This window comes from Danio aesculapii, chromosome 9, assembly GCF_903798145.1.
Source record: "Danio aesculapii chromosome 9, fDanAes4.1, whole genome shotgun sequence".
Lineage (NCBI taxonomy): Eukaryota > Metazoa > Chordata > Actinopteri > Cypriniformes > Danionidae > Danio > Danio aesculapii.
This window is the reverse complement of record NC_079443.1, coordinates 4,966,330-4,984,639: the sequence shown is the minus strand read 5'-3', so window position 1 is coordinate 4,984,639 and position 18,310 is coordinate 4,966,330. Positions and strand designations below refer to the sequence as shown.

Genomic DNA, 18,310 nt, shown 5'->3' with positions numbered 1-18,310 from the left:
GTTTAGGGGTATGATTCTCGCTTAGGGTGTGAGAGGTCTCGGGTTCAATTCCCGGACGAGCCCTTGCGGTTGTTTTTTGTTTTGAGGGACAGCTTGACTTTCACAGAGGCCTGTTTCAACGCCAGTTTCCGAGCATTAGATAGCCTCTAATAAGCGTCTTTGTTCCATAATGTAATGTTTAGCACTCTGGACTTTGAATCCAGTGATCCGAGTTCAAAGCTTGGTGCAAGGTCCTTCTCTCCTTGCAGCTTCAAATCAGTGAAGTGAATGAGACCATTTTCAATCACACCAATCAGTGAGTGGTTCTGATACTATAGGATGAGATAGCTATTTGATGCTATCACCATCCTCCTCCACCAATGACCTACTCAATGTTATGTGTGATTTTGCCATGCAGCTTAAATCTGTGAAACGGGTGAGATCTATTTACTTCACTGAAGCAGCTGGACAACAACAACAAAAATTTATAAGCAAACGAGTGACTCACCTTGTTGGTCTCGGGCTGTGATTTTGAAGGTATGTTCCGACTTAATTGTTACATAAAAATTTATGACCATGCGCTGCTTCTGACGCCAAGTTGCAAAAAAACTCTGCTCATACTCTCAAATGAAAGCTCGTGATGCAAAATGTTTGCCACAGTCAGCAATATTTGAACACAATGAACACACCTGGCGTCATTCATTACACACAATGCCTCAAAATTGAAGACACTTGTTGCTAATGCTGCAACCACATGTATAAAAGCAAGTTCAGAGTACACAGTTTGCTGAAGATTTCAAACAAACACAATGGATGAAGGCAGAGTCAGGGGAATAGGAATTCGAGTCAGAGGAGGGAGAAGAGCTGGCCATGAAAGAAGAGGAGCAGGTGGAAGAGGAGCAGGCTGACGAGTAGGCCAACAAGGGAGAGGAGAAGGTCCAGGAGGGAGAGAAGATGGTCCCCCCAAGACAACCTCGCACCATCATTACGGACGAGATGCGAGCAACATTCATTGATCATGTCAATATTACTCTTTGTGCAGCCATGCGTTCGGAGGGGCTTGTCCACCAGCATGCTGTCCTTGGATCTTACAACACCCAACGTCTCCTCACCATCCTAGAGGAGCTAAGAGACATACTCCTGTACCGCCAACAACACCATCCTGGGCCGGCACATCACATTTATGTGATAATTTGGGACAATGTCCGCATCCACAGAACAAACCAAATCAGAGAGTGGTTCACCACCAACAGTAACCACTTTTTAAACATCTGTCTGCCACCCTCCTCTTTCCTGAACCCTATAGAGGAGTTCTACTTATCGTGGAGATGGAGGGTTTATGACAGAAAACTATACACTACAGAGAAATTTCTAAGGGCAATGGAGCTGGTCTGTGTTGACAACCCAGTGGAGGCCTTCCAAGGATGGATTCGCCATTCCAGGGCATTTTTTCCCGAGTGCCTGGCAAAAGACAATATAGCCTGCGATGTGGATGAGGTGACGTGGCCCGATGCAGCTCAGCGACATGATGGCACACAGTGATTGTGGTGTGTGTGTGGTGTGAATAAAGTAAATAAAAAACTTCACACCCTGATCATGTTTTCAAGAGTACTGTTGTGTGCAATAGATTCTGTTTTTGCATTGAGTTGTGTCACAGTAGTGTACATGCAGTTTTTTTCTATAGATTTATACTTTTCATATGAAACTTACAAATCTAAATGTAATCCTCTGCAGAGATCTAAGAAGATCCGTTACTGTAAAATTTCTAAAAATATGCATTGAGATATACATAAGATATACATAAGACCAATTTCCTGACTGAAGCTACAGGAGGAAAAACAACAAAATATGAGCTAAAAGGTGACTCTGCTGTGCTTCTGATGCCATTTGAATCTCTTATTTAGTTGTGGCTTGTTGGCCTAGGAATGTGATTTTCTCCTTGGGCATGAAAAGTCCTTGATTTAAGTGCATAGTATCAAAAGTGAGTGGTTCTGATACTATGCGATGCTCCACTAATATATATCTATTTTTGAGTACAAAAAATGCTTAAAATTCCAACATAGTAGTAAAAAAATATCTTGTATCAATAATTATTGTAATTTTGTTCATTCGCGTAACCTGCTTGTCAGTGTGTCGTAAAGGCAAAATCAAAACAAAAATGGCAGAGAAAGATAAATGCAGTGATTATTCAGAGGCGAAGAAAAATATTTAACAGTATGACAAAACTTACCTAAATTTTGGTTTTATTGAAGGCCAAGACAAGTTTCGGCCAGAATTTGTCATTTGTGTTGAAAAACTGTCAAACGACAGCATGAAATAAGCAAAATGAAAAGACACCAGGAAACGAAGCATGCAGAGACAGTAAGTAAAGATCAGGAATTCTTTGAGAGAAATAAAGAAATGGCTCTGTCAAAAAGATCGACAGACATCAGAAAAGCATTCGAAAGAGCAAGTAGATTTACAGAAGGCCACCAAAGCTTCGTTTGACTGTACGCTGTTGATTGCCAAGGCAAAAAAGCTGCATAATATTGGAGAGGAGCTAATCAAACCCGCCTGCATTAAAATAGTGGCGGAAATGTGTGGCCCGCAAGCAGCTGAAAAAGTTAAAACTGTCCCTCTTTCTAAAAACACTGCGAAAGACAGGATTGGTAAAATGGCAGAAAACTGCAAAAATCAGTTGCACAAAAAACAATAGTTTTAATAACTCATTTCTAATAACTGATTTATTTTATCTTTGTCGTGATGACAGTAAATAATATTTGACTAGATATTTTTCAAGACCCTTCTATACAGCTTAAAGTGACATTTAAAAGCTTAACTAGGTTAATTAGGGTAACTATGCAGGTTATGGTAATTAGGCAAGTTATTGTATAGCGATGGGTTGTCTGGAAAATATATAGCTTAAAGGGGCTAATCATTTTGTCCTTAAAATGGCTTTTAAAAAATTAAACGTGCTTTTATTCTAGCGGAAATAAACCAAATAAGATTTTTTTACAGAAGAAAAAATATTATTAGACATACTTTGAAAATTTCTTTCTCTGTTAAACATTTTTTGGGAAATATAAAAAAAAATTAATAAAATTCAAAGGGGGGCTAATAATTCTGACTTCAACTGTATATATATAAGAAAGAAGCATGCTAAAACTTAGCTGTAAGCCGGCAGCTAGCTCTCTGCAACTCTCACATGGTCAACCACTGAAGCTAAGCAGGGCTGTGCCTGGTCAGTACCTGGATGGAAGTGTACGTGGGAAAGCTAGGTTGCTGCTGGAAGTGGTGTGACTGAGGCCAGCAGGGGTGCCCAACCTGTGGTCTGTGTGGGTCCTAATGCCCCAGTATAGTGATGGGGATTCTATACTAGTGAGTGAGTGAGTGAGTGCTGTCTTTTGGATGAGACGTTAGACGTCCTGACTCTCTGTGGTCATTAAAAATCCCACTTTGTCCATCATGGCCTCCTAACCCTCCCCATACCATAACTGGCTTCATCATTCTGTCTCCTCTCCATATGCTGCCGTTGCGTCATCCAGGTGGATGCTGCACACTGGTGGTGGATGAGGAGATTCCCCCTATGTGTAAAGAACTTTGAGTTCCCAGAAAAGTGCTATGTAAATTGTTAAAGCAGATTTAAAAGGCATATAAAACATTTGTACTACTGCTGAGATAAATTAAAAATGTACAATTTAATGATACAACAACTAAGCATGCCTGGTTAATTTTCCCAAATGACAATCGCTGCTTGTTATACGAATAATAACGGTTAAGGAATCAGATTCAAATATTGGTTCATTTTAAGATGTGCGAACAACAGCATACAGAATTACAACAGAGCCTGTATATATCATCAAATTTTCATGCACAACAGCTATCACAATCACCAGCAGTCTAGTCCATACAGATCCCTGAGAACTACACACATGCCACAGTTAAAGAGCACCTGTTTTGGGTTTTGAAAATGACCTTCCATGTAGTGTGTAACACAGCTCTTAGTGAAGTGAAATATCCAGCTAAGACCTAAATCTAAAAGTGCCCACAAACACTGTAGCAGATTGCGGGGGCTTTCACAGACCAAACCAAAATGCTGAGGACCGGGCAACAGAGGGTGGCTGGAGATGGGTTTGAAATACGGGAGAGTCCCGGGAAAAAAAACTAGGGTGTTGGCAGGTATGCTCACACATACACTATGCACTCTGACAACATCATCATTGATGATAAGCCATGCTGGGCGTTTCACTCTGTCTCACGCTGAACGCTGTCGACCAATCACAACAGGCTGTCATCGGTCTAATCGGTGCAGAGTAGCTTCGCGCTAAGGAGGGGTCTGAGAACAAATGAATCACTGATCAAATCATATGGGAGTAACTGTGATAATTAGGTAAAAATAAATGCATATTATAAGACAATGAAGGTGTTTATTGAACTTGCATGCATATCAGCCTGTTGCACGAGGTGCAGCGCTCAGAAATGTACACAGAAACTCATGATAAATCTGAGTTTATCTGATTGGTCCACTGCTAACTGATAAGCACCACTCATGTGCAAGGAGCTGCAAACGTTCCGAATGGCCATGCATGTATGTCAACCATGTTTACCTAGAAAAGCAAGTTGCTTTCTCTACACACATGCACAAGGTTGAACAGTTGTTGTCTGCTGCACCCAATGGTTCAATGAACATAATGCTAGCATTTTCATAAAAGAGATTTCAGTTTTGAAGCACAATTACTGTTGTGTTGTTAGTAAATCCAAGTAATCACAAAGGATTCACATATTTTTTCTTGAAAATATGTTGCTATATATACTTTTATTGTAAATACATAAACAAAAGCTGTTTTTGTACACGGCACACCTCCAGATTGTTTTTTTAAATGACTACAAAATGTATTTATTTATTCATTAATTTTCTTTTCAGCTTACATTTGTTAAAATCTTGTTTAATTTATTTGAGATTGTTTTCTCTGAGCAATCACTGATGTAATTTTCGTGTACTGAAATACACAGTAAAGGGCCAATCACACCAGATGTGATTTTCCATTCTTTTTATGTTGCTAGGCAACAAATAGCTGCATTGGTGGTGATATTATTAAAATTATAATATTTTATAATATTGTGATACTCAAGATTTGTGAAGTCATATAGCTCCGGATAAATCAAAACAAATAGCACTAGTCTCTCCTCTATCTTTAAAAGTCTCTGTACAACACAAACACTGCTGTCACCTAAACAGAAACCCTGCTTCTGCTTTTATTTAGATAAAGAATGAAAAAGATGCAATATGCATTCATAACACGAATTATCTAACACGCAATAACGCAGGTGCAGCAGGTGGTTAAAACATGTGGTGTGCAGGGCGCATAAGCAGCATGCAAACTGCTAATGGCCATTAGTAAACAATTAAAAAACTGCGCCTCTTAATCCAAAAGCGCATTCGAGATCAAATAAATGTACATTCATTCTTCCAGCCCTAACAGACAGCATAGTTAATGGATAATTCACCCTTAACTCAACATGCTCTCACTGTTTACTAGCTTTCCATTGTTTCAAAGCTGTTTTAGCTTCTGTACACAGATTATAATCTGTTAAACACAAAGATATATTGAAGAATGTTAGAAGCTGTTACCGGTTTTCAGTAGTTTTAAAAATATAAGCTTTTGTTTAACTGATGAGGAAACAGCTTTGAAACAAGACAAGTGTGAGTAAACAGTGAAAGAATTTTAAATTTCGGGTCAACTATCCCTTTAACACCATTGTGCTGACAAAAAAAGACCTGTGGAAAGGAAAAGGCAACCATATGTAACGGGTTATAATATCACCTGTGATATTGTCTTTTTCATTAAAATCTTTGTCATTGTTTTATTGATTTAATATTATACATTTTCTATGTAATATATGTGAATTTAGTGTTGAGACTTTTATTTTAAATTTTGATTTCGGCAGCGCGTCGACGCCATTTTAGATTGCTCGCGCGCCTCTCGCCAGTTCACTTTGCACAGGCTGGGGAGAGGAAGGTGTTTTACAGAGCTCCTCATTTTCTGAGAAAATTAAGTTTCAAAAGTGTATAAACTGTTTCCATTTAATGCTGTTGGTAATGTTTGGATGTGTTGCAATGTTCTGTTGTATGACTTGTTTGTGGATGAATCAGGAATGTGTAGATATATCGTGTGGATGTAGTGCATTTTGTATTAGTTTGAATCTGTGATTACAGCGACTAATAGACATTATGTTGTACAGGAATATACTGCTGCTTATATATGCCCCACGAGAGATTTAGCTACTGTTTTGATGTTAATCCACAGGTATTTCCCTTTTATTACTTCTGTGTTTTATGTTCATTCATTGAATTGACAGTATGTCTCATTATGTTAATGATAGCATTTTCCTGACTGTTAAAGTTACATAGCACTTTGCACAGGCTGGGGAGAGGAATACACTGCTGCTAATATATGCCCCACGAGAGATTTAGCTACTGTTTTGATGTCAATCCACAGAGCGATTGTGGCCAGTCCATGTTGGGCTTGAATAAATCTCCGATGAATGAAGTAGCGCGTGTCCTTGTCTTCCTTACACACACAACACAGAGGCCAGTAACAGTGGGCGAAAGCAGACCGGTTACACATACATACACTTGCATACATACCTCCTGCAAAATCCTGGAATATTTGCCCATTTTCTGGCCAGGAAGAACCTCCTTTCTTCTGAAGAACAGCAACGAGTTGTGATCCATATTTGTCCAACTGCCCCAAGTTTTTCTAGATTTTTGTCCGTTCAGTTGGAATAGCAGTGCAAAAATTTACCTCTGCTCTCTTTGGTTTTTACATTTTGGCTGGGTAGGGTTCATCATTGGACTTGTTTTTCAGTGAGTTCAAACTCACTTCTGGACGTCCAACATTGCGCATTTTTGTTTGGTAATTTGCCATTTTGTACTTTAGGCTGAATATCCACATGGTATACCCCTTTACTGATCCTTTCACTTTTAAACATGGATACTTTTCTACAAGTGCCTTCGCAACATCATCTATTTGGGATTCACGTGGATATGAGGTGAATTGGAAAATATTCTCAGCCAGCCTTTCAAGATGGCTGACTTGAGCCCTAGACTGAACTTCAGGTAGGTCCCCACTTCAACAAAAAAAAAAATCATTTTTTGGCGAACAGCATCAAACAAATATTCAAAACTGTCTGGTTTTTCCATGAAAGAGGTCAAGTTTTTAAAAATCATTATCTATCACAATAATTCTAAACTTTACACTCATAATTATCTGAAAGGCAGAAAACTAAAATTAACAGATTTTCAATGAACCATTAAATTCTCCATTTGGAAAAAAAAGAAAAGGGATATTTTGTTTTCCTTAACCTAAAGCAAATTGAACCTTGCTTATAAATCATTTAAGTGTCACCACTCGTCTGCCTCCAACATGGTTATCCACCAAAGGGTAGTAGTCAGCAAGTGCATTATGATGAATAAGAGATGCTTTCAATGTGGTGCACAACTCAAAAGCTCTGAAATGCTCCCAATACCAAGCACTCGTTCTGTTCCACTACATCCATTTGGGCAATCTCAGCAAAAATTGGAAAGCTACCAGAAAGGTCACAAACAATAATCAAGACATTTCTGTAGTTTATTCCATCAACAGGCAAATTCCTTGCCAGATGCACATATGTGACATCAGGATATGTTTTGTTCAGAACATTAACTACATCCTGATTCAAGAAACCCACAGAAGTTGAGACATGTGACGCATTCATGCTACTCATCTTGGTGGTAGCACACTCTTAAGTCATATGCCATTATGAATTGATGTTTCACAGTCAAGAGTATGTTTTTGAAGCAACTTGTGTAACGCACGACTTAAAAAAAGTGATGCTTTGCCTCAAATCTTAGTGTCCACATTCTCACCAAAGGTCCAGGGAACTTGATCAGTAGTGGATAATCTTCCACATAATGATGTTTTGGCAAAAGCTTCATGTAAGAAAAAACTTCCAACAACCGATGCCGCCTATGATCAGAAATTTTGCTTTCAAGGATAGCTATGGATTCAGAGGTTTATACTGGTGCCACAACCAAATCAACAATATCCTTAAGATCCATGAGAACCTGCCAAGCGGGCTCATTTGGAGGTACGAGATACCCAATGAGTAATGGAAGAAAAATCGCAGAAGACTCCAATTTTAATGAGCGTTCATGAGCATTCTTTTTCAGAGTTTTTAGCAGTACAAAACCTGCACATATATCCACCAGAAAAACTCCCCACAAAACCAGCAGTTCCATGTGCTCCTAGATTGTCTGCTATGACAGTCTGCACTGTTCCTTTAATGAAAGACCAATGCTGTGCAGTAACCATCCCCTGGCTTTCCAATGTGGAAAGATCTTGCAGCAAGGGCTAAAAGATTTTTTTTTCATATCCATAGGTGTTCACATTATCATATTGGCAAAGTATTGACAGTTTGTGACTTGTAGTAATGAAATCGACAGAGACATTGATTGATTGTATTTCAATATACAATATATTTACTATTGTTGAATCATGGCCTGAGGAGAGTATGTTAATGTACTTCTCCCCTATTTTAACTCCTCAACTTTGCTTTTATGTCCAGGTGGTTTTGGGGGTTGGTTTTCATTTATGTTTGACAATGCTTTGCTCAGTGTATAACAAGGAAAGGTAACTGTTGATCTGAGAGAATGGCTTTTACTCTGCGTCTCCTGCACACAGGTGCGTAGCCTCATATGCTAACAAAGGCAGTTTCACTGTCTTTGTTGCTCTCAGTGCATATGTTACAGCTGATTTCTTTATACAGTATGTTAGTTTGTTTCATTCCACTGTCTGTATATTTAAACATTTAACTTAATAAACAACTTTGCCTGCTTTAAGGTGTTGAGATTCTTTCTCTTTATCAATGACGATAACAACTTTAATGGAGTCAGATTAATTTTAAAAAAGTCAGATAAATAATTGATTTAAACACGCCATCCTTCAACTGCTTTCCGTTTCCGATTATTGGTTCAGAATAGCAGCGTAAGCTTCAAGCCTTACAATTTGTCCACCTGTCAAGTTTTGGACTATATATAGCACGTGTTTGAATATAACTCAGTTTTTGACCACACTTCGTTATTATTGTTCATTTCTTTATTTGCTGAAAATTAGAACTGAATCTAGAAATAGTTTTGAAACCAATCTTTGCACTTAACCAACGAAATTAGGTATTTAGGCTAATGGATGTCTTCAGTGGAGTGCGTTCAACACAGTTTTCTTTATCCACGAAAGTGAAAGTAAAGGCTAATTGGAGGTGGCTCATTCTTTATCCTTGCACTGCAGATGGTCTGTTGAACTGTTTTCTCGCTAGTGAAGTGTTCAGTTTTTGCACTTACAAAGTCCGCCTTGTACACAGCAAAATGTGCCATGGCACGACGTGACTGACTCTTAAAGGGAATGGGAGATGGGACTCTGATTGGTTTATTCTCAAAACACACCCAGAACTCATTAAGAGAATAAGCACAACCCTGTTGGACTATGCCCCGTGGTGTAGATAGTATTTTTTCATCCCTAAAATAGTGGATTCTAACATGCCCTTAATGCTTTTGCACCCTGCACTTTAGATTTTGCACTTAGACCATTAAGGTAGAGCCCAGAGAGTGAAAATGTCAGGAGTAGCGAAAATCTGTGTAAAATGGCAACAGCTTGTGCCTAAAAAAAACTGTACATCTGAAATATGTCAATATTTTGACTTTAGGAAAGAAGGCGTGTCACAAGCAACAACAGATGTGTCACAAACTGTAGACAGGTCAAGAGAAAATACAATTAATCTCGACAGTTATCAGCAACACACCCCCAGAGAGCTTTGTGCTGAAACATTTGTTTACATATTGTTTAATGTTTAAAATTTTAAACATTGCAGAGATTGACGGGCTTTACTATAACCAATACTTTAATTTGTCACTGTAAATGAATTGTAAAGCCCCAGCAACACCACGATTCTGTTGTATGGAACAGAACTATTGCAATTTGTGCAAAATCAAACAAAGTTATGCCATCAGCGCGACAGCGTAATGTTAGGAGTTTATAGGAGACATGGACACCAACACCAGCGGTGGTCATAACTTTTTTCCTACTGATGATAAAGCACTGTAAATTTAACTGCAAGCACTGAAGAGGGTTCAGATTTGTCCAGAGAAACTACTCAATACTTTCATTATGTACAAGACATTAAAATATGAACCTGTGTTTTAAATATGTGATTTATATATTGCCGTAAATGAGATTTCTAGATGCGGAAGCACATGAATTGCAAGTCAAATAATCCAACATTATATCATTGAATCCCTACATGTTAATAAGGTTTGGTAAAACCAAACCACAAATCAGAATATCTACTGAGGGTTTTAGTCATTCATTGTGTTTTAAAGTTTAAAAATTTTTGCAAATTCCTTGATAGGTTTTTTTTGTTGTTGCCTGTATTAGATTTAATAAAATTCTTGTATGTTTAATATTGCAGCAGTGAAGTGACACTGACAACAGTGATGATCCAAACGCAGGATTTATTAGCAGGATGGTCAGGCAAGCAACAGTCAACACAAAGGCAAACAGATGTATACAGGAAATCCAGAGTCGTGGTCAATAAACAGGCAGTTGGTCAAAAAGGCAGGAAGCAGACAACTTAAAACAAACAAAACAAAGCTAGGGTCAAAACACAGCAAGGCAAACCAAGGAAAACATGTCATAATGTTCACTATACAGTTTAAAAAGACTCAGTGTGTTTGCGTGCTGACTTTATAGTCCATGTAATCCGTTCATGAGTGGCTTCAACTGTGAGTGTTTGCAATCAATGGAGACTGAGCAGGTGTGTGTGTTGCATGACTGGGCCTTGTAGTCCATATACCAGCAGATTTGTAGTTCTCCAGCAATCTGCATAGGCTTGATTGCTGGTGACTGTGACAAATAAGTTAAAAAATATTTTTTGTAATCTGACAAAAATAGAATTTCACTAGGAAAATGCAGAGTCTCATGCGCACGCCAAAACGGACCATCTTTCTTTCTGCGGAGCTACAGGTATGTGTCAATCGTTTTCAAAATCAATTGTATATAATTGTATATGTTTTTTATGTGCAATGTGCTACCCATCTGACTGCCCAGTCTATTTTACCAGTGTAATAATGATGTGAGAGACCGTGATAGAGAGCGCGGTTCAGAGCAGGCCAGCATTTCTGCTAAATCATAGGTATGTATATATCTTTTTTTGTTGTCATCTAACGTTATGTTATTTGATATGTTGGCTTTGATGTGCACGTGTATCCTAATACGTAACTATTTGTTATAATTTAGCTGTGGGTTACTTGTTTCGTGCACTTGTTTTTGGCTATTTACATCATTAAAAGTTTTGGGTGCTTGTATTTGAAACAAATAATGATTTCAATCGAGTCATTTGCTTTAATAACTCACACGATTAATACAATAAGTATCATATAAGATATCAGATCAGGTATCCAAGACAAATTTCCTTGCAAAACCGAATATAACGTTACGTCCTGTTTATCTGGATTGCCTGTCAGCATTTCATTTTACAACTAAGTGACGTGTGCATTGTCCACATAATAACCTTTTTTTCCTTCGAACCAGAGAGGCTTGCTAGTGGAACAAACTGTGACATGCTTTAACTTTGTAATTTATGTGAAAATCGTGTGATTTTTTTTTTTATTCATGTAATGGACATTACTTGATTTGCTTGTTCATCAGTTAGCTCGACTAAATGTCCAGCATATTTAGACCAACTTGCTTTAACAGTCAGCTAGCTTTAATTTACAGTAAATATGTAAAATGGCTGAAAATATTTTTTTTCTATCTTTTTTGATCAAAAGGACTCTAATAAATAATATTATTTATTTGTCTTTAACATAATGCAATGCAAGATTCCCTTGAGGAGGTGAGACTTGCTATCATCAGTGAAATTTGACCAGTCATTCACTATCAGATGCAAGAAACCTTTTCTCTTTGTCAAAAAGAAGTTGTTGAGATTCAGCCACTAGTGGAAGAAATTAGAGAGAGGTGGCCTGGACTTTTTTTTAAAGGAAGAGGTAAGTCACTATATTGCAATTGCTTTGGTTTCATTTAAGGTAGGTATTATAGTGCTAAAAATAACAAACAACATTGTTGTTATTATTATTATTATAGGTAATTCAGAATACTTCTGTAATAAGATTTTTCTGAATATTTACATTGCTATATATATATATATATATATATATATATATATATATATATATATATATATATATATATATATATATATATATATATATATATATATTGGGTAACTGTATATATATATTGTGTGTGTGTGTGTGTGTGTAAATATGTTTGTTTTTTGTAAACTGTAGATTTGCATGGAGTTTTCTTGGATCTGTAAAGTAGATCTCCTGAGACAATTTATCAAGTCACTTGATAAATATACAGCACCTTCAGAAAAAAGAATTTCATTGGGTCCAGAGATGAAGACACTTTTGGACAAGATGTATGAGCAGGTACTCATTAAGATTTTTTTACTTATACACCTATGTGACGTTTTTAACATGTGCAACATATTTTGTTCTGTCAAACGCAAAAGCATGAATTTCATAAAACGTAATTGCAACAATTTAATTGTCAAGCCCTTTTGCATTCATTCAAATTGTGTCAAATTGTTACAATGAAATTACTTTTAAATGCCATAAAATTCTGAAACTATCGTACATTGTAGGATTTGTCTCATTATTGAACGTACAGAGGTTGAAATTATGGCACAAATACAATAATTATCGTATGTCTGGCAACACGGAGCATTTTCATCTTGTCTCAACAAATAAAAGTAAGCTTATAATAATAGTAATGAGGATATATTGTTGTGATTTTTAATGTTATTTTAAAATAAATTATAAAAAGGATAATAATCGTTATTAGAAGACCTCATCGAAGACCGAAGACCTCATCAAGATGGCGCCGCGGATGGCCGCTTCGGCGGGGGGCTCTCCAGTGTTTGCACTGTTTTTGTTAGTCTGTCCTGTTTTATGTTTGTCAAACACGATCAGTTACACCAGGGACGAGCTGCTGAACATTCGGCAGTGCACACCAACCAATCAAGAACTGGATTTTGATTTTTGTGGCGTTTTGCGGAACATTGTAGTCGGCGGAGCAGCCGCATTGTGGAAACGCTACAAGACGCGCAAGCGTGGGAAGCGAGCCGGCGCGCTCGTCAGGCTAAGACAGCGCGGCTTCAGAACGGCGCTGCCCAGCATTCACCTGGCGAATCTCCGCTCTCTTCCTAACAAAATGGACGAACTATTTCTGCTCACATGCAAAAACAAGAACTTTAACAACTCTGCTGTCCTGTGTTTCACGGAAACCTGGCTAAACGAAGCCATTCCGGACAGCGCATTAAACCTACCGGACTTTCAGCTGTACAGAGCAGATCGCGATACGGAGTCAACGGGCAAAACGCGCGGTGGTGGGACATGCTTTTACATCAACAGAAGGTGGTGTACGGATGTAACTGTGTTAAAGAAGATGTGCTGTCCTGATGTGGAAGTGCTTTTCATTAACTGTAAGCCGTTTTATTCACCAAGAGAGTTTTCCTCGTTCATTCTCGTCTGTGTTTACATTCCACCGCAAGCACACGTGAGTACTGCGCTGCAACAGCTGGCTGATCTGATCACAGAGACAGAACAACAACACCCGGACTCTGCTTTTATCATACTTGGGGACTTTAATCAGGCAAAACTCACACATGAGCTGCCTAAATTCAAACAGCACATTACATGCCCCACCAGAGGCAATAAAATTTTGGACCATTGCTACACCACAATAAAGGATGCATATCGCTCCGTCGCCAGAGCAGCTCTAGGACTCTCCGATCACTGCCTGGTTCATCTTATACCAACTTACAGGCAAAAACTTAAAACTACTAAGCCAGTATTAAGGACTGTCAAGAGATGGACCAACGACACAGAGCAGGTCTTACAAGCCTGTTTTGAATGCACTGACTGGGATGTTTTTGAAGCTGCAGCCACAGATCTGGACGAGCTCACAGAGACTGTAACATCATACATCAGTTTCTGTGAGGAGTTATGCATCCCTACCAGGACCTACTTGTCATTTAACAATGATAAACCATGGTTCACACCAAAACTCAGACAGCTTCGTCAGGCCAAAGAGGATGCTTACAGGAGTGGTGACAGGATCCTGTACAATCGGGCCAGGAACACATTGACAAAGGAGATTGGTGTGGCTAAGAAAAGCTATGCCAAAAAGCTGCAAAACCAGTTTTCAGCTAACGACCCTGCATCAGTGTGGAGAGGCTTAAAAGATTTCACTAATTACAAGACACCGTCCCCCAGTATCGACAGCAATAAACATATTGCAAACGAGCTGAATATGTTCTACTGTAGGTTTGACACCTATGACCAGACACCTCACACCCACCCGGACCATCTCCCTACACAGCCATCAACACCACATCAACACAGCCCGGACCATCGCCCTACACGGCCATCAATACCACATCAACACAGCCCGGACCATCGCCCTACACAGCCATCAACACCACATCAACACAGCCCGGACCATCGCCCTACACAGCCATCAACACCTCCAGCCATCTTCCTCTCCCCCCCTGCTCTTCAGATCAGTGAGGAAAATGTGCGTCAGATCTTCAGTAAACAGAAGAGAAGGAAAGCACCAGGGCCAGATGGTGTCTCACCAGCCTGTCTGAGAACCTGCGCTGACCAGCTGGCTCCCATTTTCTCCCATATCTTCAATAGATCACTGGAACAGCGCAAAGTTCCATCCTGCTTTAAGCGCTCCACCATCATCCCAATCCCAAAGAAGCCAAAGATCACAGGACTCAATGACTACAGACCTGTGGCCTTAACATCTGTGGCCATGAAGTCATTCGAAAGACTGGTGCTAGCATATCTGAAGGACATCACTGGACCCCTGCTGGACCCCCTGCAGTTCGCCTATAGAGCAAACCGGTCTGTGGATGATGCAGTCAACATGGGACTGCATTATACCCTACAACATCTGGACAAACCAGGGAACTACGCAAGGATTCTGTTTGTGGACTTCAGTTCTGCCTTTAACACCATCGTCCCATCACTGCTTGAGTACAAACTGGCCCAGCTCTCTGTTCCTAGCTCTGTCTGTCAATGGATCACCAGCTTTCTGACAGATAGACAGCAGCTAGTCAGAATGGGCAAAATCACATCCGACAGCCGCACCATCAGCACTGGTGCCCCCCAGGGATGTGTTCTTTCTCCACTGCTCTTCTCCTTGTACACCAACGACTGCACTGCAAAAGACCCCTCCATCAAACTCATTAAGTTTGCAGACGACACTACTGTTATCGGCCTCATCCAGAACGGTGACGAGTCTGCATACAGACAGGAGGTGGAGCGGCTGGCGTTATGGTGCAGATACAACAACCTGGAGCTGAACACGCTCAAAACAGTGGAGATGATAGTGGACTTCAGGAGAAACCCCCCTGCACTCCCCCCACTCACCATCATGAACAGCACTGTGGCTGCAGTAGAGTCATTCAGGTTCCTGGGCACCACCATCTCTCAGGATCTGAAGTGGGACACTCATATAGACTCTATTGTGAAGAAAGCCCAGCAGAGACTGTACTTCCTTCGTCAGCTGAGGAAGTTCAACCTGCCACAGGAGCTGCTCGTACAGTTCTACTCAGCTGTCATCCAATCCATCCTCTGCACTTCAATCACCGTCTGGTTCGGCTCAGCTGCCAAAACTGACCTCCGTAGACTACAGCGAATAGTCCGGACTGCTGAACGAATCACTGGCACTACCCTTCCTACACTTCAAGAACTGTACTCTTCCAGAGTGAGTAAAAGGGCTCGCAAAATCACTCTGGACGCCTCACACCCAGCACACTACCTGTTTGAACTGTTACCGTCTGGTCGGCGCTTCAGAGCACCGAGCACAAAAACAGCCAGACACAGGAAAAGTTTCTTTCCTCAGGCTGTCTACCTTATGAACAGTTAAATATTCCCCTACTGTGCAATAAATATGTGCAATACTTTCTCATACGCACTTATACACAGCACCTTATATCAATATACAATGCAATACTTTCTACATTCGCACTTGTACACAGCACCTTGTAACCTGTATATTTATAACAATCTGTACATACAACTCAACATCCAGGTTTCTTCACTAACCGCATCTGTTTAATGTTCATCATTTTTTATTATTATTATTTAATTTTTTCAGATTATTTTGTGTTGTCACATGTCACTTTATGTACACTGGAAGCTTCTGTAGCCAAAACAAATTCCTTGTGTGTGTGAAGCACACTTGGCAATAAAACCGATTCTGATTCTGATTCTGATTCTGATTTGTTTCCTTCTGCAGGTTGAGTGTCCCATTTGTTCTCAACGGCTTTCTTACAATAATAACACATGGTCTCAATGTTAAGACATGTTAGAACTAAACATGCACACACGTCTTCTGGAAATGGACCAGCTACTAGCAACCAAGGTATAACACTTTGAATAAGTAATTTTGTTTAACATTGTCACTTTATTTATTTTTGTTAGTTGCTGTCTTTACAATGAGATCTTCAAGAACAATCTTCAATTGTTCAGTTATGTATTACACAAGTTTAAACACTTTTTATGGCATTACAGGGACCAGAAAACAAATCATTAACAGGGCCTCAGTCAACATGGTTGTTAAAGCTTACCAGCCATTTTCTGTTGTTGAAGACACTGGTTTTAAGAAGTTTGTAGGAATATTGGATCCTACCTACAATCTTCTATCCTGCCAGACACTAAAAAATATGGTAGAGGAAAAATACAAGGAGGCCAAAGAGAAGGCAAAAGACGAGGTGAAAAAGGCCAGAGCTGTAAGCCTTGCATCTGATATGTGGACATCTCTACATATGGATGAATATCTCGCCGTGACATGTCATTTTAGAAATGGCAGTGATCAGATGTCCACAGTTTTACTGGGAGTGGGGACATTTTCCAATGCTCACACTTTAGAAAATATAGCTCAAGCGAAGTCAACTTTGATGGAGGAATGGGGCATTCAAAATAAAGTTAGATGTCTGGTAACTAACACTGCTGCAAACATGATTGCATGTGCAACCAAAAACTGAAACTGCACCACACAACCTGCATAGCGCATGCTTTAAATATTGTTGTAAAATAGGCAATAGAGCAAACACCAGGATTGGAGGATATTTGTGTAAATGCAAAGATTGTGGCTCATTTCAAGAGTAGCACTACAGCACGAGAAATACTATTGATGCTACAAAATCAGATGGTTAAACCAGGTCTTAGGGTGCTTTCACACTTCAATTGCCTGGACCCTACCAAAGTTCGATTGTCCCCCCTTGCCACCTTCTTGGTTGGTTTGTGTTCACAGTATTTTTTCCTTCTTAACCCTGGTACGCTTGCATCATTAAGCTGCTGTTTTAGGTACGGCTGAGGCTAGGTGACGGTCACGAAAGCAAAGTGCCAAAATGGAAGGACGTTCGCACATTGCATTACATCGTTCTGCTTTTACTGAATCTTTTGGTTTTGGACATACAGAAAGCGTCTCGCGTCTATCTGCCGCACAAATATTATAAATGTTCAGAACAAATTGCGATGTCTGCAGAAGCAATTTTTGGAAGAGTCAAGCAGACATTATCGCTGTGTTTGCCCTGGCTCAGTCCCGCTTGTCTGCAAGGTATAGAACATGATACACACACAAAGAAACGTTATGAAAACAATAGTTTGTTGTACTGTTTGCGGTTTACTTATATTATTTAGTACGATTGCATTCATACCAGAAGTGAACCGTACCCCAGACCACCTCTTTCAGGCGAACTCGGGTACAGTTCGTAGGTGCGCACCCGAATTCAGAAGACATGTTCACACTAGCTAAACGTACCGTACTCTGATGTCAAATGAACCCGGGTGCGGACCAAAAGTGCTAGTGTGAAAGCACCCTTAAGTTGATTCAGGAGGTGGAAACACGTTGGAACAGAGGGAGCTAGTAGGTGCTGCTCTAGTATCTTTAAAAACCAACCTCAAACCTTTGACTGCAGAACAGTACCAGACAATAAATTAATGTCTTTGTGTGATGTGTCACTTCAATGAAGCATCCATTGAATTATCAGAGAAGGAGCCACAAGTGATGCAGTCCACTTAGGTCGTATAGTGTGTCTATTGCAGAGATTTACATTCAATTTCATTAAACATTGTATTTGTGTTATTTTAGCTATAGGTCTGTGGGATCTGCTGGACCGTCACATTTTGGAAACTAGAAAAATGCGACAGCAGATGCCACTGTTACCTGGTTACCTC

General features: G+C 39.6%; 1 non-coding gene across 1 annotated transcript in view; it reads left to right on the top strand.

Annotated features, from left to right (window-relative positions):
- The window catches only part of trnap-agg (transfer RNA proline (anticodon AGG)), a 72-nt gene extending 9 nt beyond the window's left edge, over window positions 1-63 (top strand). The window contains exon 1 of the tRNA in view: window positions 1-63. This exon is cut by the window's left edge and continues 9 nt beyond it. This is a non-coding gene — a tRNA (tRNA-Pro).
- The last annotated feature ends 18,247 nt before the right edge of the window (window positions 64-18,310 follow it).